Genomic DNA, 22583 nt, shown 5'->3' on the forward strand with positions numbered 1-22583 from the left:
TGCCATTGTAATATATGCCCCCCCACTTCCAGGTGCCATTGTAATATACCCCCCCACACACACTTCCAGGTGCCATATATATCTATCACAGGAGGCTGGGATCTCCTCCCTGCACCGCTCGATCAAACTCCTGTGACAGCGTGTCAGAGAGGAGAGCAGTACAAACACTCTGTGCTGTGGTCCCTTCCTCTGACCCTCACGTCAGCACAGGACCCAGCTGTGATGGATGGAGATACCATACCAAAGCACGTCCAGGAAGGTGGGGGGCTGTGAGGCTCTGACACTTCCGGAAGTGTCAAACGCTGGGTCTCTATGGATGGAAATATGCCGGTGTTTACGTCATACGGGTGCCTGTGTGCAAGAGCCCTAATGAAAGTGTTACCCTGATATTATATCCATCTCTTCCACCCCTGAATTGGGTATGATCACCCCAGTGTCCTCCTCACTCCCCGACCCAGCCGTGTACAGAGAGCTCTCACCAACCTACACATTATATCACAAATCGTGTATCAGGTTTACATCACACCGCACGACCGGCCAGGGGCAAAGTACGAGGCACCGCCGGCTGCCATCACACCAATAACCCCGGCCGGAGCCTCGCGGGAATTTAAAAAAAAAATAACAAAAACAGATAAACAGCAAACATTTAGCCGTACTCACCCACTTCCGATCGCCGGAATCAGCTACGGTTTTTTTGCGGCAGCCGTAAAGGAACCGAGGGCCGGGCCAAAAGTGGCCACGTGACCGCCGAGTGTCTCATCGCACAGGCCCGTGTGACGCAGCGATGGGAGGGCACGTGACCATGGGAAACCCTCAGCTCTCCCAGGCACGGGGTCTGCGTCCAGGGTGGCCACGTGACTCTGGGAACCCTCCGCTTCTTTCTCAAGGGGGGGGGGAGTATGGCACAAGGACGGGGGTCACTTCCGGGAAAACATCAAAATAAAATCACATCACCTAGCTTGGTTCTTGAAAGCTAATGTGGGAATAAAAGCATCCCCAAACCTGATGTAGAGTTCTGTGAGCTGGGACTTTAATAAAAAGTGCTTTACTTCTTGCACATATCATGGAGTGCTGGTGACTTCTATTATGGACTAGGTCACATGTTAACGTGCAATCAATGAGCTGCTGATATGTGACAACACTGGTCCCTTGCAGGACAGTGCTTTGCATGTGCACAGCCAATGTGCGTCGGGGTGCCATTCAAAATGAACGCCAATGTATGCTGGGCCATGATATGGGATGGGCCCTCCATCTGTTGTGGAACTATAAGTCCCATGAGCCTTTGCAAGATTCTCACAGCCACAGGCTTGCCTCCCAGAAGCAGATGCATCATGGGATTTGTAGTTTCACCACAGCTGGAGGGCCGGAGTTTGCCCCACCCCTGTTATAGATATAAATAAGCCCGTCAATTTTTGCATGTCTTGGCCTAGCTGGGGGATATGGGGGAGCTGTGACCCTGGGATCCCTGCACGTTGTCAGTGGTGTCATCTGCCATGGCGGGTAGAAATACCAACACCATTTATATATATATAATCAGATTTTATATAAAGTGCAGCTGGAGCCAAAACGTTTTTCTTGGTTTTGGATGGAGTGGAGAGGTATTCAAACCCCTCTCAGGTTTTTTTTATTGCTATTTGTGTCCTCATTAAGGAGATTCACCATCACTAGTTGTTTTGGTGACTGTTATAACTCAAAATAAAAGAAAATCCCAAATTTTGGGTTGTCACCAGAACAGGAACAGATGAGAACTCATCCAATGGGGACACTAGTTCTGCTGACCACAAGGGATATCCCTTACTTTGGAGGGATTGTCTCTCGCTTCGTATTGTGGCTCAGCCAGGAAGGGAAGGGAAATCATCCTAATGGGACACAGATGGCAAAAAAAAAAACCCTAACAGGGGTCATAGCTCTCCCTTCTTCTATACAAAACAAAAATAAAAGTTTTGGCTTCAGTTCTACTTTAAGCTTATATTTGGTATCGGCCTCTTGTAGTTCCTGTACAACAGAGCTGGAGTGTGAGAGGAAGAAGCAGTACAAGGAGCCAATCAGTTCATGTGCTGTGACAAGAAGCACACTGATAGGAGAAGAGAGCAGAATCACCAGCGATTATTTTCAAACCTTAACTTGAATGAATGCTCGACTTGTCTATGGCAGGGGTGGGCAACCTTGGCACTCCAACTGTTGTGGAACTACAAGTGCCCTGAGGCATTGCAGGACTTTGACAGCCATAGGCATGACTCCCAGAGGCATCATGGGATTTGTTGCTTCATAGCAGCTAAGGTTGCCTACCCCTGGACTAGTGGAACATTATAAAGCAGTTTTAATGACCTTATCCTTCCGTTTTCTGGCAGCCAGCACACTCCTCTTTTGCACAGGGCTCTGGGCTGTGGACGGGCCCCTGGCATACTCACTTAAAGCGTAGGACTGCTCGTCCTGCATTGTACGTGATATCAGAGTGCTGAAGGAGTAGGAAAGAGAAGCGGCCTTAGGGGGCCCATTCCCGCTGAGAGGAGGAGCCTTTGGGAGCGAGGGATAAGCTACGTAAAACTGCTTGGTGATGTTCCCCTAGACCAGGGGTGAGCAATTCATCCCAAGGGACCACGTGAGAAACTGGGACTGTTGTGGAGGGCTGAACCAATAGGCTGAACTTAACGCATGGAACCATGCAATTATCACATGGGATAGGTGTGAATGGGCCCTGAATGAAGTCTTATTGGCCCAGCATAGTATGGGGCACATACAGTATCTTATATTCTTTTTTCTTGATAGGCCAGAGGGGGGAGGCGGGAGGTGGTGCTGCAGGAGAGGACGGAAGAAGATACTCTGCCTTCCTCCTGTAATGCTGGGAATGGGAACACATTTGTTGTCACTGGTTCCTAGGAGTGCCTGGCGCTCCTAGCAACCAATGACTGCAGAGGAGTAGGACCCCTAATGTCATTGTTTGCTAGGATGCTAGTGGTCCCAGCAACCAATGACTGTAGAGGAGTAGGACCCCTAATGTCATTGGTTGCTAGGATACTTGTGGTCCTAGCAACCTATGACTGCAGAGGAGTAGGACCCCTAATGTCATTGGTTGCTAGGATGCTTGTGGTCCTAGCAACCAATGACTGCTGGGAGTAGGAACCCTATTTTCATTGGTTGCTAGGATGCCAGTGGTCCTAGCAACCAACGACTGAAGAGGACAGCAGTGTGGACAAGGACCGATGTCCGGAAAAAAACCAAAACAGAGATGGGAAAGGTTTACTCTGCTCGATTGAGCAGAGTAAACCTTTCCGGGAGAAAGTGTTTCTCTCCCGGGTGGCCGGGAGCCGCTATCTAATAGCGGGAGACTCCCGGAGCGTCCGGGAGAGTTGGGATGTCTGCTAATGTCATTGGTTGCTAGAGTGCTAGTGGTCCTAGCAACCAATGACTGCTGGGAGTAGGACCCCTAATGCCATTGGTTGCTAGGATGCCAGTGGTCCTAGCAACCAACGACTGAAGAGGACAGCAGTGTGGACAAGGACCAATCACCAACCTACGCTGGGCTATAGCTTGCAGTGGATACACCGGCCTTGGAGGCTTGCACATCCAGTGTCAGCCACTCATAATCGAGCGCAGGTCAGCGATCGGTCTGTGTGCAGACCGCAGGCCGGACAGGGACAGACAAAGGTCTGGATACCATAAAATGCCCAGGTCTGTCCTAGGCAAAAAAAAAAAGAGCATTTAACCCTTGCAGTGTAATTTTGGATTTCCCCCGGAAAGTCACATTTAATGAATGCAGCAGATTTGAAAATAATGAAATGACGTTAAAGAAGAACTCAGGGCATTAAAAAAAATTAACCCTTGCAGTGAGGCTACCCCAGCGCTGCAAGGGTTAAGTGCACATTGTGTTCTAGGGTCTAAAATAAAGTACAGTGTAGATATACTCACCTGATCTTTGGTCTTGTTGGGCTGCTAGACTAGTCCCTGCAGCCTCTTCTCCCCCCCTCCGGGCTCCAGCAGTCTAACCCTTGTAGTGGGTAACCCCACTGCAAGGGTTCATTTTTGAGATGCCCGGAGTTCTTCTGTAACATTGTGAAGCTCATCTGAGATTTTAGTGACTGGGTTTAGGTCTGCTTTAAATGTCTGGAAATAGAAATGGCGCGACGAGTTCCACACTCCACCTACGCCGTGTCATATAAAGTCTACGTGATGTATGGGCGGCACAACCGGAATATCAACCTTACAATAATAGAATACTATACCAGGAAAAAGTCTCCTCCTTCATTATCTAGTCCGTCCATTATTTCTTTTAATGTCGTATTAAACCCTCAAACTTTTTTTTCTAATAATGAATCCGGATCAAACAAATACACATCACCAAGCAAAAGATTTCTTTACATTTTGCCCAAACACTTACAGTCATCATGTTTCCGAACAGCTCCGACTCTCTCAGCTCGGCTTACCTGAACTTCCTGTCCAGAACAAGATCACAAAGGACAGAGCACCCCTGCAACTGTTCATCTACTAGCTTGGGGAAGGAAGGCGTAGCGAAGAGGAGAGAACAGAGAAGTGCCTCGCCTTGCTGTGTGTGTTTGTAGAGACACACACAGCTTACTATCACACACAAGGGTGGCTGCATAGGACGCTGCAAGAGAAAGGAGTCACCCTAAAACAGGATATCAGAACCAGTGCTCGGGGGACCAGCTGATTCTACAGGAAGATAAAACTTTTACACATCAAGGAGCAGCATCCATTTTAAGGGATTTCATCAGCATTTGAAATAGCTTAAAAACCTTCTGACTTTATTATCACTTTAAATTAAGATGGAAGATGCTTTTTTTGAGTAAATTTACATTTAAGGGCTATTTCACACCAGCCGCAGTGCGCTCCAGTCCAGTTGTGGCCGTAACGTACTGGATCGCGTTGCGGCCGGCTCACTTTGTTGTGGGGCGGGAGGGGGCGTGGCGGTGCATTGAAGTGAATGGCACCGCAGCCACGCCCTCCAGCCGCAATGCGATTGGCTGGGGGGGGGCGGCCACAGCGTCCCAGGTTGCTAAGAACTCTCTGTCTGGCTTCCCGCCCAGCTTACTGACATCACTGGTTGCCAGGAGCTGAGCGAGACGCTCTGGCTGGCATCCCGCCCAGCTTAGTGACATCACTGGCATCCCACCCAGCTTACTGACATCACTGGTTGCCATTCACTGCCAGCACTAACCCAAGAACCCTACCGCCTCTGGCGTAGGGTTGCCACCTGTCCTGATTTCACTTGGATAGTCTGGGTCTTGAGTCCTGCATGTTGTATTTCCAGGTTTCAGGCCAGCTGAAACCCAGACACAGCACATACAGGACTCAAAACCTGGACTGTCGAGGTGAATCCGGGACAGGTGGCAATCCTACTCTGCCTGTAGTCAGTTGTTCTGATCAATTTAGTGATTTTGCTGATGGTCAGCTGGTTAAATTTGCTTAAATATTGTCAGCATGTATGGCCTACGCTTCGCATAGCTTGTCAGTGTTCAGTACTGACCACCACTAGGGTTGCCACCTGTCCAGGATTCACCCGGACAGTCCGGGTTTTGAATGCTGTGTCCGGGTTCCATGGCAGCAGAATCCCGGACACAAGATGTCAGGCAGACAGGGGCAACCAAAATTAAGATGCTACGGGCCCCCCACTGAAAATAGTCTCAACTGTGATATTTACATATGAACGAGTGGCACTTTTTACATATGAATAACCCACGACTCATTCGCCCCAAAAAATGTCTGTGCGCCGCTAGAGTGTTCGGGTTTCGCTTGAAGAAAAGGTGGCAACCCTAACCAGCACACGCACACACATGCTCCCCTTCTAATATGAACCAGGCCATGTCTAATGATCTGCAGCAGGCCGGCCAAGTCTAGGGAGCCAGTAACTGATAGCTCTCTGTGTCAGGCAGGAGAGCCAGATTGAAGGTCACTGAAGACAATACATGATATGGCTGCCAATTTTCCTGAGCCGCGGTGGGGAACGAGCAGATGTGAGAGAGCGGACGTAAAGCAGAATTCCACCCAAAATGTGTTCTTGTTTTGGATAGAGTGCGGAAGGGATAGACCTTGTTATGGCTGTCAGGTTTCCTCTTGGTGAGTTTGGCGTTCACTTCCTACTCTGGTGACCGGTGCAACAGGAAGTGAGAAGAAAAAAAACAAATATAGTGTGTGGAGGGGTCAGAACCCTCGGCCTGGTATTGTTTGCTGTCCCTGACCTGTCACCTATTGTCCCAGTTCCTGGTGTCACCTGCAACAGGAAGTGAGGTAAGGTGAGACAGGCCAGTCCTCTTCCTGGCTTTGGTTTTTGCAGGTCGGCGGTGAGGTTTCAGTTCTCAGCCTTATTTCCTCCTTCCTCACTCAGTGGGTATGGTGGGCAGGGCTCACCTGGCCGCTGATGCAGCCAGTCATAGTCTTCCCTATGCTCTCTCCTAACTTCCTGTCACACCTTTGGCAGGGGAGGAGAAGTAACAGAGCAGCCAAGAAGGTGCTTGAGCTGTGCAGCTCCCACCTCTAAGGCGCTGCCAGCCAGGCTACACTAGCTGAGCTGCTGCAACTGAGCCTAGTGTCACCTGGTGACACCAGGAAGTGCAGGTTTATTGAAAACAACAATAAACATCAATGGCAAAAAACAATGGAGAAAGTCCAGGACGTCATCGGTAAGTCCGAGGTCAGATGCCAAAGTGGGTAGTCAGCCGAACCAGGTCAGGGAACACTGACAGCAGGATGAACAGAAACAATAGCTGGAGTCAGGAACCAGGAGATCAATCAGCCAGAGTCAGGGTCGTACACGGAGAACAGGAACAACAGCAGAGCACTTGGTAAATCAGAACGCTCGCAGGGGCGGAGACTGAATGGACAAGCTGATGGTTAAATAGTGAACTGGTGTTGCATCATCACTCTAAGACAGGAATTTGTCAGAAGTTTGCTAGTAGTTGTAGAATGATGATGTTTACGTGTTTGGTCATTAGAGGGCGCCAAAGAGGTATGAACAGTGCCAGACATACTGCAGGGAAGGCAGGATGCAGCTAAACAGGACAAGGAAGGGTAAGAAACCCTGACAGTCCCTGATTAGAGCAATGCTCAGTGGGACCGCTCAAATCAGGGACGCAAAAAAGGAACGATATGGGGGTCCAAACCGCCTCCCCAAAACATCCGCCCACAGCTCAGGCACAGCAGCTCAGCTAGTGTAGCCTGGCCGGCAGCCCCTTTAAGGAATATTAAAAGCAGTGGTCCAACATTCATATGTGCTGGCAACACTTGTTGAAGCACTAAGCTGATAAAACAGAGCCATATGTACTACCATACATGCAGCCTGACAGCATTTCAGTGATAAAATAAGAACATTCAATTGGACTTTAAATACTGTATAACAGGGGACATTCTAGCAGAGGGTTGTTGGGTGTCAGAGGCTGAGTGCCGACAGGCAAATGTCTTCACAATCCTTTCCGCATACACTGGAAGTAATCATGTGACTAAAGTGGATTCTCCCACTTGGCATGCATAAAGGATAAAGTGAATTACATTTACATGTAAGTTTCCACCAAGCCAAATGTTTTTATGTAATGAATTGCCTTGCATGGCATTCTAAAATGCAGTTTTCCAGTGACCATATCCATGTGCAGACACGCTCATCGTATGACCAGATCTTTACTATGTGCATTCAGTATCTGATTTGTGTGTGCTCCTGAAAAAAATAAATAATGACTGTGCAAAAGGGTAATACCCTGTTTCCCTGAAAATAAGACCTACCCCGAAAATAAGACCTAGTGTGTTTTTGTGAGCCAAAAAAAATATAAGACAGTGTCTTATTTTCGGGGAAACACGGTAGTCTTTATTTGCTGTAATACTCTATCTTACCACCAGAGGGGGTATTTATTGCGAACTGCTTGAGCTTTTAAAACAGTTCAGTCTGCACTGTACCTACTCTGTGACATTCATGAGGACTGCCTTCTCTTTATTATTAAATAAGTCAGCAAAATTGCTTCCTTCACTGAATATTTTGCACTATACAGTTTGTGTGGTATCCTTACATTTAGGGATGCACCGATACCAGTATTTTGGTACCGAGTACGAATGCTCCCAGCTTCCTGGCTCCTTCTCCAAGCTTTTAGATGGATACTTCAGACATCCCAACTCTCCCGGACGTTCCGGGAATCTCCTGCTATTAGATAGTGGCTTCCGGCCGCCCGGGAGAGAAACAATTTCTCCCAAGAAAGGTTTACTCTGCTCGATCTAGCAGAGCAAACCTTTCCCTCCTCCTTTTTTTTTTTTTCTTTACTCTGATATCGGAGCCACCGGCCGACGTCAGAGTGAGGGGAAAAAAAACCAAAAAACAGCATATATATGCATAGCTAGATTGCTATTGGGTGTTTGAATTTGCAATAGCCAATAGCAGACTAGCTATTGCACCCGCCCACTGCTGCTGTCAATCAGCAGAGGTGGACCAATGCTCTGCATGTTCGGCTGAGCCGACGTGCAGGAGTTCGACTCAGCCAATCCAACATCTGGATCTGCTGAGCCGAAACTCCGGCAGCTCACTCGCTGCCGTTCGCCCCTATTCACATAGGGGCCGAACGACAGTAAGTGAGTAGCCGAATGCCGCCGAGCGGCAGAGGGCTTGGCTATTCTGCTCGGAACCCCGAGGTAGCGAGTAGAATATAAAATAAGTTATTGAATGAAAAAAATGAAAAGTTGAAAAATTATTTTAGAAATGTAAAAAAAAAGGAAAAATAAATAAAAATGAAAATATTTTAAAGAAAAATAATTTAAAAAACGACGCACGCCGACCCGACTGCACGTGACGAACTCCCGCCGTATAATTATATAATAAAAACAAGTGGGCGGAGATAGCGGTGACATCACTGCTAGCTTCGCCCTACTGTTTCCTATTGGCCGGCACCTGCCAGAGTCTTCTAGCAGGTCCCAGCCAATAAATAACAACTGGGCGGAGCCGTCCATGATGTCCGCCCAGTTGTTATTGTTTAAAGGAGAACTATGGGGTTAAGGCTCTTCCACATAGTTCTCCTAAGGGTAACGGGAGGACACAAACTAGCGTCCTCCCGTCACCCAAAGTTCTGTATACCGCGAACTACAGCTCGCGGTATACTGAGCCGCCACAGCCGGGACGGATCCCGACAATGCTGTCGAGATCCACCCAGCTGCGTGAGTGACAGCTGGCTCTGCCTATCTAGAGGCAGAGCCAGCTGTACCCGCCCCCTCCCCGTCCGTTCCGCCAGTCGTGTGAATGTGTGAGTGACAGTCACGGCTCTCTGCAGGGAGATGTTCGAGAAGTGAGCGAGTGACGGTATGTGTTCGCTCACTTCCTGATCTATTGAGCCGACGTGTGACAGTTTCATTGTCACAGGTCGGCTCGAACTATGAGGCTGAGTGATTTTCACTCGCCTCATAGTTCTCCTTTAATGACAGTTCAGCGTCCCCAGGTCATTTGGGGACGCTGATCTGTCATTATAACTGGGCAGAGCCAGCCGTCAGATCATGGCTGGCTCCGCCCAGCTGTCGTTTGCGTGGAGATCGGTCAGCTTCGGCCGACCTTTCTCCACATTTCACTTGTCACTATAGCTCAGCCGAGCCGAAGCATATGGGTTCGGCTCGGCTGCTTTTGGGTGCTGTACGGGCTATAGTGAATAGCCCGTATAGCAGCCCATCGGTTCGACTGAACCGAAGGGCTCCGGTGGCCGAAGTGAGGCAAAGCTTCTGCTGGATCCTTTCGATAAGCTTATGCAATGTAATCACATTTATTTCCATCCAGAGTTGCATTCATTTTTCACCAAGATCTTGTAGTGATGATGGGAGAGTCGGACCTCTGCGTAATGTCTTCTCCAGCACATCCCAAAGATTCTCAATGGGGTTAAGGTCTGGACTCTGTGGTGGCCAATCCATATGTGACAATGATGTCTCATGCTCCCTGAACCACTCTCCACAATCTGAGCCCGATGAATCCTGGCATTGTCATCTTGGAATATGTCCAATGTGCCATCAGGGAAGAAAAAATCCATTGATGGAAAAACCTGGCCATTCAGTATATTCAGGTAGTCCGCTGACCTCATTTTTCAGGCACATAACGTCGATGAACCTAGACATGGCCAACTGAAGCAACCCCAGATCATCACACTTATACAGTGGAAGGCCTATTTGCTTAGCTAAATCCAGGTGGGGACTTTTTTCTTTTTTTTGGCCAGGCAGTGCATATTGAATTTGAAAGGCTAGTCAGCACAAAAGTTGACAATAAGGAGTTCATTTCTAAAAGTTATATGCCAGACGGATGCGTTTGGCATGGCACTAGCACTCCTAGATAGCGCTGAGGAGTATAGGAATTTCCTGTACTTGTCAGGGCCTTTTAGGGTGCTAGTGCCATGTGGGCGGAATGTTTATGAAGACGCTAATAAAAGTCCATGCACACAGCCACCATGAAATAAGCAAAAAGCAGAAGGGATTGCAGCACAAATAGCTTATCTTTATTGCCCATCAGTAATGCAGAACCCAACAATGTTTCAGACATCCCTGCCCTTTGTCAAGCTTGACAAAGGGCAGGGATATATAGAGATACAACTTGAACTATAAAACTGTACATCGGTTTCACGTCTCACCCCTCCTGCCCTTGTAAACAGATGGCTGAAGGTTCTTGGCCAATTAAGTTCCAGGACTTGGCATAGTTCTTCCCCTTTAGGAAGAAAAGAACGTTCATTACATTTTCATAGTCTAAAGGTTATTGAGCTCTTGGTGTTTGTCCGGTTTGTCAGTGGTAAGAGGCGAGTCCCTCATGTCCTGGTATTTCCGGGAATTTATTTACTTCTCTCCATTTTTGGCAGTTGTTTGTCTCCAAACTGAACCAGCTTTAATGCCTGTGGCATGCAACCATTCCTTGTGTTTCATATTCCGAACTTTGCCTAATTTAAAGGTGCACACCATTAAAATGTGAAAATGTTGCCGTTAATCTGACACAGAGGACATATCTACTGTACCTGTTGAGGACATGTCTGCGTGCCTACCTGCTGAGTGCGATTCTGCTTGACATCCTTCCTACCTGGCTGCCCCACTAGATAAATCCCTGTATCCCTATTTTCAGGATGAGACCGGAAGATAAGCCCCTTGTATTGCCCTTTCTCCGAGCACACTGTATCCTCGATCACAAACACCAAAAGAGGAGTTGAAGGGTGCTGAATAATGCACAATATTCCGAAGAAGCACTGAGAAAAGCCTAATGATCTTTATAAAACTCAGATTAAAGATAAACTGACTGTACCTGTAAAGTGGACCGGTACTGAAATGTTAGACAAAGTTTTTGAGCTGAACTCCGTGCACAAAGACTCTCATTTTAATAAATTCCTCAATAGCACAAAGAGTATAAATCCACTTTGTGTGCACCAAATGATTTTGCAGACCCAGTTATTACCTTGCAAAGTTAGCAGTAGCATTATCACTGGGCTGTACATAGCCTGTGCAGAGCTGTGGGAGGGACCCAGGAGGCCCCACCCGCTGCAGGCTGCCTGCAGAAAACTGCAGGAGGGGGCAGAGACAAGACCAGTCACCCTGCACAAGGTGAGAGAGCAGCAGTGAGCAGTCTTTATAACAGGAAGCTCCGAGTCTCACACTGGGATTACTGCACAGATCTGGAAGAAATACATAAAGCTCACCAAGGAAGAATACTCATGACACTTGTATTTAAAGGAGAACTATGAGGTGAGTGCTTTAGTTTTCACTCAGCCTCATAATCTGGGACGACCTGTGACAATGAAACTGTCACAGGTCGGCTCAGTAGATCGGGAGGTGAGCGAACACATACAGGCGCTGGCTCACTTCTCGATCCTGTCACATATACCTTCGGAGAACTATGGGGAAAAGCCCTAACCCCATAGTTCTCCTTTAAACAATATTTGCTCATCCCAAAGTTCAGCTTTAAAGACTTGCTGGGGTGGATTGATTTGGTCATGTTATCGCTGCTAAAAGAGATGATTATCCAATCTAATCACTAATCTTAAAATGATAAGAGGTGAGAGATCTGTCAATTCCAAGATTGTCACACATGACTTGACTCATCTCTTTAATACACCAATAGATGAATATGGTTAATGAGCAGTGAAAAATGCAATACGCTCAATTCACTGAGCTATAATGATCGTTATTTGCAATAAGGACCATTCATTTTAGCAACAGCAGCTAATGAGAGCAGGAGATAAGTCACATGGTTGAAAATAATGATCCTCACAACTGTTAGGGTTCCTCAGGAAAGTTATACTGCAGGGCCTCTAACCCGCAGTAATGGGCCTCTAACCCATGGGAAAGTTATACTTGCAGGGCCTCTAACCCCCAGTAATGGGCCTCTAACCCATGGGAAAGTTTTACTTGCAGGGCCTCTAATTCCCAGTAGAGGGCCTCGAACCCACTTAACTCGATTTATGTTTCCTGGGATTCGATCATGCTGCCAGCTTCAGACAAGTACTTGGGAATACAGAAGCACACAAAACAGTGTATTAACTCTATAGTCAAAGGTTTATTGTTAAAACAAAAGATTATGTGGAGAGCGAAAGGGGCGATGGGGGCAGGGCTGTAGCTACCATGGGGCGAGTTAGGCACCTGCCTCATAATAGAAGTCACCATGTGTTCTTGCACATGATATGTGCAAGAAGTAAAGCACTTTTTATTCAATCAAACACCCCCCCCACCCCCACACACACACACACACACACACATACAAAAACTCACAGAATCCAGCGTTACATCACTAGCAACTCCGGCTGGGCAGGAGTCCTGTTCTGCCATGGAGTAGTCAGGAAAGGAAAATTGCGGTAAGTATGAAATACAATTTTCCGGTTTTCCCTGACTGCTCCATGTCAGCACTCAAATGGGAAATAATTAGACCAAACACGGGCGGGTAATGCCGAAAGATGCTGCCTTTAATTTTGGAGAGAAGCGGATGAGGAAATGACACTGCGCCCAAACCCCACTGTAGTCAAAGCAGCAGGTTCAGCGCCGTAATGCTTCATGAACGTGTGGGCCGAAGACCACGTGGCCGCTTTGCATATAGTCTCTGGCGACACATGATTCGGGGCCGCCCAAGAAGCAGAGATGCCGTGTGTGGAATGTTTTGTGGCTACCTTGGGTTCATGGTGTATTCCCAAATTTTCCAAATTTGCAAATCTCGATCCTATCTTGTAGCCTAAATGTTTGCAGGCTTGCTGCCAGAAATAGGAAACAACTTTAATGCAGTGCAGAGCCTTAGGCCTCATTCACATGAGAAAAGGCCGGCACGTACAGCTCCGTGCTGTGTGCATGGCTATATCGGGCAGCTCCCAGGATCCCTCCTGTCAGCGTACGAGTACGGACAACCGCACGGACATGCAGGGCGGATGAGTGTTTGGGGCGGCGTACGGCCGCGTACTCCCATAGAGAAGGACAGGGGCTGCATACTAATCACACGCAGCACCTGTCCTTCCCGGGAGCTGCCCGATACGGCCCTGCACGCAGCACGGAGCTGTACGTGCCGGCCTTTTCTCGTGTGAATGAGGCCTTAGACCTAGTCAGCTGGGTCACAAGAGCCAAAAATCTGAAGGAAAGGATACCTTGCCCCCTTTCCATAAAAAGGTGGGCTCACAGCAGCCATGGTCAGCGTGTGTTGAATATGATATCAACAGGCAAGAATTGTATTTTGTTTTGCCATTGTTTCATGTCTTCCATGGCAATGTCTGGCTTCCCATGTCTTTTGTTTGACAACAGCTTGAGTAATAACCCTACAAATTACAAGAATTGTTGGATAACAAGATTTACCCCCCTCTTATAGACCTCAATGGGGGTCTTCCAGAACTTCGAGCAAGATTGACGAACACAAACAAATTCCGTCATCTCTAGTCTCCAGCAGTGCTCAAGTCTTCATTTACCGAATGGCCACATACATATACGTTGTAGACGCACATTTGCTCTCATTTGCTGTTTCCTTGAAAAATCCACATGAGAACTAGACTGTATTAGGCAATTCTGTTGAACATTTGCTTTATTTTTTTGGGGGAAAAAAACTAGTCAAACACTAATTACATCCTGCTGACAGATCAACTTTAAATAAACCTATTAATATGTTATTACGTCTCAACAGTTTGCTGAAAGCATTAGTCCTTGGAGGGAATTCTTGGCTTGCTACTGTATATTATTGTTTCCAGTCTGTTTCCCACAAAACTAAAGGCAGCCATGTTGTCCGACGGAATGTCACTGCTACAGGAAGAGTATTGTATTAGCTGAAGGTGTTTGCTGACTAAAGGAACATGGAGTCTGACCTACGCCAAAGATGTAACATGATGAACATACACGTGTGTGACATTTAATCCATAATGCAACGCTGTACTGAAATTAATTTTATACCATTTTTTTGGGGACAGATAGGGCTTTCTTTTGGTGGCATTTAATCACCACTGGGGGTTTTATTTTTTACTACATAATGAAAAAAGGAACCGAAAATCTTGAAAAAAAAACTGTTTTCCCTACGTTATGTTATAAAACATTTATTATTACCCAATTTTTTGTTAAAATATTTTTTGCACGTATGCGCACCTGACGCATGTTTGCGCGCGTGTATGTGGGATTTTTACACTTAACTTGATTGCTATAACATAGGGGGTTAAAAAGCCCACAATGTGATAGCTAGAAAAAAAAAATTACAGGTCCTCTTTATGGAGACATCAGGGGTCCCCAAGATCCCTGATGTCACCTAGGGACCCCCAAAAAAGCTGATGAAGCCAGAGATCTGCTTCACCAGCTTCTTCTCTGGCTACCAGCCAGATAAATGACAGCTAAAAGCGGAAGTGATGTAATATACATGACTTCCGACTTTAGAGAGAAAAGGAGGAGAGATCAGCGGTGGGGGAAATGCTGATCTCTCCTCCTTCTCTCTAGTAGCAGCCACTGAGCTGGTGTTCTCAGTCCCGGGCAACGCAGGGGGGGGCAGTGGTGGCCGGAATAACTGGCAACAGAGGGGGGACACGGCAGCAGGGGGGAGCACCGCACACTACAGGGATATACAAACGAACGCACGGCTCTCGCTTGTATGAGCAGAAAACAAAATCATGTACATGTACGTCCACTCGCCGGGAAGGATCCGCCGTCCGCCCTGTAATTTTACGATGAAAGGACGGCAAGGGTTTAATTGTTTTTTAGAATGAGTTTGCAAATCGTTCCTTCAATCTTCTAATAGTTAAAGTAGTAATAAACGCTCAATCCTTTTGTAATAATTCATCCAAAACAAACAAAAATGCATTATACAGCAAGGTATGTATTTAAAGGTTTGTCCAAGCACTTACAATCATAATGTTTCAGAACAGTTGGTTCCAACTCTCTTAGCTCGGCTTCCCTGAACTTCCTGTCCAGTACAAGATCACAAGAGACAAAGCAGTCTCCAGCAGCTGTCCATCTACTAGCTTGGAAAAGGGAGAGGGAGGAAGGAGGAACAGGGGTGGAGGAGCAGGACAGTGGCTTGCCTTGGAGACACACTCATGGGAAAGGAGCCATCCGAACGCAGAATATCAGAATCCGTGCTCAGGGGACCAGCTGATTCTGCAGGATGCTAAAACCTTTAAACATCAAGGAGCAGCATCCATTGTAAGTGATTTCATCAGCATTTGAAAGAACTTAAAAACATTTTGACTTTGATATCACTTTCATGGGGTCACATTAACAATCAATTTTCACTGTAGTGATGAAATAAATGGAAGTCACGGGATGGAACTTTTTCTCAAACAAATTTCTAACAGTGAATGTTGTTTTCTTTCTTGAAATGCCAATCATTTCCAAAATGGAATGTTAAAATCAAACAACATTTTGAAGGACATTTGTCAAGTCTCTGATGGCATTATCAAATGTTCTGATGAGATTTTTTTGCATAAACATTGGTAAAATCAACAACTCCTTGTGGAGGTACCGGGGATAGATTACATGTTCTGTAGATTCCATACGTCAGGGAAGCCCAAGACTACTGACCACTGGCCAGTGTATGGCCTGCCTTATGCCCTTACTATGTATGCAATGAGGCAGCAGCTAATAACACTATTGAGAGAAGAACATGCTAAGTCCAAGGTGGACATTGGCCTGGCCGAATCAAGCACAGAAGCCCAGAATCCTTGCATCAGAATCCAGTGGTGTAAATATAAGGATAAGGACACTTATGTGCTGTACTGTTACCACCTAGTGTGGACCTATTGTGTCACTATAGTAGTCCATAGCCATAGCCGTTCATGTAAAGGAAACAACTAACTACAAACTACATTATCCCTTTGAGTTTCTTAGTTTCCCAGACTCAGCGGAGGGGTCCAGTATCTACAGTAGCCATCCCACTGCTTATTGTTACAGTGTAGCCAACACTGAGATACATATAACATATTTTTTCAGTGTTGTCTGCTCAATAACCCAGAGCTTTACCAGTTAAAACATTCAAGCTGATCAGCTTGTCCATGTGTGCATGTTTTTGGAATGAGTGTGTGTTGGTTGATTCAACCATTTTTTTAGCTGGGTTTCTGGTGGTGGCCAGTTGGTTTGTTTTTTGATGACCCATATTTTGAATTGTATTCAATAAAAATGTATATTTTTGTAACATAATTGGCATTCCGACCCTCATTATTCTGTTCTTTGATCTGATCTTTTTTTGATCATTTCACCTTTTGTATCAGAGTTTGCATACAGTAGAGGGTTGTTGAAAGCCATATGATTTTTCTGATTTTCACCCAGCAATAGGGTTAATCAAAACAGGGTTTGGACTCTGGGTATAACTTCTTCTTACTATTTGCACTAGAGTTAGCATACTTGATGTTCAGATTAAGAAGTAAGTCATTTTGAAGAAAATTTGGCTTGCATTCCGCCTTATCTCCATAGAGAAATAAATGTAGTTGCGATGCAGCAGACCACAACATTCTGCAATTAGAAAATAAAGCAGCATATGAGTGAAATGTAACACTACTCCATGCAATCCAGTTAAAATGTCAAACACTGCATTCCAGTTCATTCAAAACTTCTACACAAACACGTGTCCAAAGCAAAACCTAATTTGTAAACTAGGCAGAGATCTGGGTAGGTGACGTTCAAGCAGTATTGTATCACAGGCAAAGGTCAGGACTTGAGCCAGACAAACAGGAACAAGCAGTTGGGCAATGGAGAGGACAGACAGCCATCAGACATATCACAGATTCCAGAGACAGGTTAGGGTCAAAACTAGAAATAACATCAGTAATGGCAAATCAGATTACTGAGGCACACAAAGGCTTCCAGGACTCCAGCGCCCAGTGATATCAGAAATGAGCTTGGAGAGAAGATCCAGCAACATCTACATTACAGATACTACAGTAGATGACACCAAACAAACCTAAAAAAATTGGCTCAACCATAACCAACAGTCCCTCATTTGGAGGAACTGTCCCTACTTTGGAACCAAATCCCTCTGTCCGTCTTTCCTTCTTAGTTGTCCCTCTTTTTGGTTTGATGTACAGATATTTATGAAAAGGTTCTATTTACTAGGGATGCACCGATACCGTTTTTTCGGTATCGAGTACGAGTACCGATACTTTGCTTTTGGTACTCGTCGATACCGAGTAACGATGCCGGTGCTTCCGCTGGGATGAAACCGGCTTCACAGGCAATCTGATTGCCCGAGAAGCTGACTCCATGTTGTCTGGCCGGCTTGACAGTGCTTGGCCAAGAAACCGGCTTTCCAGCCAATCAGCATCGAGCTGGCTTCTAGGCCAATCAGAAAGCCGGGAGACGGTTATTACTCGCCGCCAGGCTTCCTGATTGGCCGAACAGCCGGCTCGACGCTGATTGCCTGGAAAACACGGGAAGCTGGTTCACTGATTATAACCTGTTAGAATTATCAGAGGTCCACCTCATTGTGAACCCCCAGCCAACAATCAGAATGAGGCTTTCCCTGAAATCTGAATCTGACTGGCGGCCTATACCCTGCAACTCCATTTCCACCATATTACCCATAGCATTAGAATACATTTTATATGTATACATTTAGCATTTCTTCTTCTTATTCACTAAAGGGCGAAGAGTTTGGAGAACAATTTAGGCCAAAAAAGCTGATTTCGAAAAATTCTCAGATTCAGCTCACTTTCCACTTCAGCTATGTTGTCCTAGAATGTTCACTTCTCCTGCCTTCTCCAAACTCTTCACCCTTTTGTGAATAACCCTGTATCTATGTTGATGGTATGTGGTGCCTTATATGCCACATTAATGGTGTAGTGTGCTGTATATTACCCATAGCATTACCACAGCTACCAAAATGGGTAACTTTCTGGGGCACGTGGCATCTGTGCTAGGTGTTCCATGTTCTTCTGCTGAGGTGCTGCCACATCGCTCCCAAAATATATAGCTCTATATTCATTATCACATCATTAAACATATTTTTTTTAAATGTAAACAGCGTAAATGCCCAAATTTGACCTGGTATCAGCCTCTTGCAGTTCCCTGTACAGCTGAGCCCGGACCGGGAGAGGGGAAAGCAGCACAAGGAGCCAATCAGTTGTGTATATATATTTATGTATTTAGCTGTTTGCTGGGAGTGCAACAAACACCAAATGCTACTGGGCCTGGTACTTTGATTGTGCCAAGTCCCTGGACTAACATAATTTATTTATTATTGGTATTCATATAACGCTGACAATCCGGGCCGGCCTTAGGGGTGTACGAGCTGTGCGGCCGCACAGGGCGCCATGGCAACAAAGGCGCCAGGGGGCCGACACAGCTCGTCCTCGGTGACAGTAAAAAAGAAAAAATTATTAAAAATTAAAAAATTAAAAAAATTATTTGCAAAAAGTGAAAACTGCCCCCCATCACACATATTATTAGACATTTGCGAAGACTAAAAATGTATTTAATATGAAAACTAAAAACGTTTCACTCGTTTAATCAAACAAAACACCGCACGTGTTGGGTGACCGCCATCTTGGTGTATATCTAGGTACATACCAAGATGGTGGGGCCAATATCAGCGTGTGACGTCACCTGACGCCACGCATGCATGGCGTCATGTAACGTCATGCTCTCTGTTTCCAACATGGCCGCCGCACATTCTCAAATAAATTATTATGTGCCTGAATACATTTTTCGTATATTCAAGCATATAGTAATTCATTAATTTTACATGTAGTCGGGTTTTGTGTTCTGTTTTCTATTTTTACTTTTCTAGATGCGCTTACTTGAAAAAAAGGTGTCGGCACCTGACACTTTTTTTTATAGACTCTATTGTAGTTTGACATTTATTGTTTACCTTCTGTTGTTTTATTTGATAAGAATACTTATATTGTACCGACAAGTTTAATACCTTTGAATAAAAGTTTTATTTTTATCATACTTTTTAATATGTTTCTTTGCGGCTTAACAAAATAGGAGTCTTTAAATGGTGCGGATATTGGGAAAATGGGTGTGGTTACTGGGGGTGTGGCCACTAAAGCGTGTGACCACTGAGGGGTGTGGTCACTGAGGGGCGCTGTAAAGCTTTCTCGCACAGGGCGCCTAAAGCCCTAAGGCCGGCCCTGTGACAATTTACACAGCGCTTTACATAGTGCACATTCACATCAGTCCCTGCCCCCAAGGAGCTTACAATCTAAGGTCCCTATCTCACATAAACACAGGGCCGATTTAGACAGGAGCCAATTAAGCTACAAGCATGTCTTTGGAATGTGGGAGGAAACTGGAGTACGCAAAGGAAGCCCATGCAAGCCCAGGGAGAACATGCAAACTCCTTGCAGATAGCGACCTGGCCAGGATTCGAATACCCCCAGTACTCCAAGGCAGAAGCGCTAACCACTACGCCACCGTGCTGCCCCATACTATTTTGCTCTTATCCTTTAGCAAGAAATAGAATATAGCGACTTCTTCTTCAAATCTTGGTGAGCTTTGTGTATTTCTCCCAGATCTGTGCAGTAATCCAGTGTGAGACTTGGAGCTTCCTGTAATAAAGACCGCTCACTGCTGCTCTCTCTCCTTGTGCAGATATATAGAGACAGGCAAAGCCTCATTGCTGCATAAACAACCTCACGCTTAAAGATCCACCAACTATTTACATCAAGCAGCAGAGAAGGCCTAGAGGCACAACCCGTCACCTATGCACGCAGCCATTTTTAAAAAATCTTAAAGAATAAAAATCTCGTGTGATAAGAGACAGACAGCCACACACCCGGAGAGAGACTCCTGCAAGTCAGGGAGACCTGATACCCCTCCACGCCTTCAAGCAAGCCCCCTGCCTCCATGTGTCTCTCTCTCCATGTGCAGAGCGGCTGGTCTTGTCTCCGCCCCCTCCTGTAATAAGGACTGGTCACTGCTGCTCTCTCTCCCTGTGCAGAGTGACTGGTCTTGTCTCCGCCCCCTCCTGTAGCTTTCTGTAGGAAGCCTGTAGTGGGTGGAGCCTGCTGGGTCCCTCCCACAGCTCTGCACTCTACACTGCACAGGCTATGTGCAGTATAGTGATGATGTCACCACTACTGTTACAAAGCTATATCTGGGATTGCAAAGGCATTTTGTGCACGCAAAGATGATTTTTATCCACCATGGCTATAAAGGAATATATTTGAAAGAAGGTTTTTGTGTTCGGCTTTAATGTTTGCCCTAGTGCACATTTTATACTCTAATACGGACAATAATCTATTTGCTGCACTTTAACCTCTTGCTGTCCGCCCGTAGTAAAAAAAACGAACGGACGGCACTGCAGCATCTGCGGGTTGCCGTCTCACTGACCTTGTTTTCATCTGCAAATTGTCAGTGTTATATAGATGAATTGATAAATAAGTAACATACCTGTAAGAGTATATAGTATAGTATAGTATAACGAGCTATACTCTAGACCAGCCTTTATCAACCTTTCTTGAGCCATGGCACCCTTTAAAAGTAAAAATTATATTGAGGCGCCCTAGTCTAAAATGTAAAAAATGACATGGGGTCCCTCCAAAATCCATACCAGACCCTTATCCCAGATAGGGGTCTGGTATGAATTTTAAGGGGGGGGGATCCCACACAAAAACACAGAATTCCTCCTTTCACATAAGAGTCCCCCTTTTACACTAGGAGACCCTCTTTAAATCACAAGCCCCCCTTCACATCTGAGTCCCCCTCTTTCACATCAGAGGCATGGCACTGTGTGAAAATTGCAAGGCACCCCTGAGGAAGCCAGAAGGCACCCAAGGATTCCACGGCACTCTGGTTGAGAAAGGATGCTCTATACTAGACTTTGTCAACCATGGTGCTACTTGGCTTTGTCAGGGGTACCTGAAATTATTGCACAGCGTCATGAGTTTCAATAGTGCAGGCAGGGCACTAATGGGAAAGGAGGAACCAAATGTAAAAGGGGTTCTTCTGGTGGGATGGGGGGACTCTGTTGGGAAAGGGGAACTGTGATCTGAATGGGGAAACCCCCCACCCCAACACTTTGTTTTTGCATAGGGTCCCCCCTTAAAATCCATATCAGACTCCTATCTAAGATAAGGGTCTGGGATGGATTTTGGGGGGACCACGCATTGTTTTTTTTACATTTAAGTTTTTCTTATGTCAGACTGGGGTGCCTCGAGATTTTACTTTTGAAGAATACTGTAACTGAAAAAGGTTGAGGAATGCTGCTCTAGACCATTTCATCACAATAGACTCTTCTCTTGGGGCTCTCAATTTAAAGAAAACATTGTTCTTGCACTCTTGGATGCAGGCCTGGTCTGCCTTTCCCCCGGGCACACAGTGACACTGTCACCCTCACACCCTTCTCTCCAGGCCTGGATATTGTTTTGTTAGGAATCTTAAACTCTGAGAACTAGAAGACCTTCAGGCCCTGGGTCCAGCAGTGCACTCTGCTGATAAAAACCTTATCACCGACTGTTGACCTCTCACCTCTGCTAACAAGGAACCTGAGAGTGGAGAGGCTTGTTTTCAGAAAGACCAGAAACATGTAGAAAGTGCTCAGGAAGAAATACAGATACTCGCTAATCCATTCACACTCTGCACTGAAACTGAGACCAGAGGCCAGACATTACAATAGTTATGTTACATTTCTGTCTTTGCCATAGGGGGCCTCTGTATCAGGGGGTCCTATTTCATCCATGCACAGCCTTGTGTACAGTAACGCTTTGTGTATAGCCATACTTTGGAGTTTTAAGTCCATTTACACCTTTGTAAGTTATTTGCGTTTATTGTGGTAATGAAGAGATGCAGTGATGATGCAAACAAGTGCAAATTTTCATGACTCACATTGCAGGCTTTGTTCATTTTTTTAATTAAAGTTTTATTAGGCCTGAAGCCTTAAACTTTTTCTCCATAGTAAAATCAGGGTGTCAGACTGTTATCAGCTGCCCACCTCCCTGTCCCCCATGGTAACAGGATCAGTAAACACCAGCTCTGCCTTTAGACACAATACACTGTCCGGAGAGGGGGAGGAGATAACACACATTTCTTGCACAGCACAGAGGCGGAAATTTTCATGTTGATATGAAGAGGAAAGCTAACAAAAAATGTAAATTTCTGGTTTCATATACATCAGCTGCATATGCCTGCTTCATGAACACTCGGTGAACATTGCTGGCATATGTTAAAAAAAAAAATACATCTGCAAAGGTGGAAATGGGCTTTAA

The 22583-nt window shown here is 45.9% G+C and overlaps 1 protein-coding gene and 1 long non-coding RNA gene across 2 annotated transcripts in view; one reads left to right on the forward strand and one right to left on the reverse strand.

Annotated features, from left to right (window-relative positions):
• The window catches only part of GOLGA7 (golgin A7), a 21534-nt gene extending 20787 nt beyond the window's left edge, over nt 1–747 (reverse strand). The window contains exon 1 of the mRNA XM_018563265.1: nt 661–747. The gene's annotated coding sequence lies outside the window, so the exon portion shown is untranslated. The remainder of the gene's footprint in view (nt 1–660) is intronic.
• A 5251-nt stretch (nt 748–5998) lies between these two features.
• Nucleotides 5999–22209, forward strand: LOC108792477. The gene is made up of 3 exons (XR_001941567.1): nt 5999–6010; nt 8567–8569; nt 22113–22209. It is a non-coding gene; the product is annotated as an uncharacterized LOC108792477 (long non-coding RNA).
• Nucleotides 22210–22583: the final 374 nt, after the last annotated feature.

Source organism: Nanorana parkeri, unplaced genomic scaffold (assembly GCF_000935625.1).
Source record: "Nanorana parkeri isolate BGI_ZX_2015 unplaced genomic scaffold, ASM93562v1 scaffold646, whole genome shotgun sequence".
Taxonomy (NCBI): Eukaryota; Metazoa; Chordata; class Amphibia; order Anura; family Dicroglossidae; genus Nanorana; species Nanorana parkeri.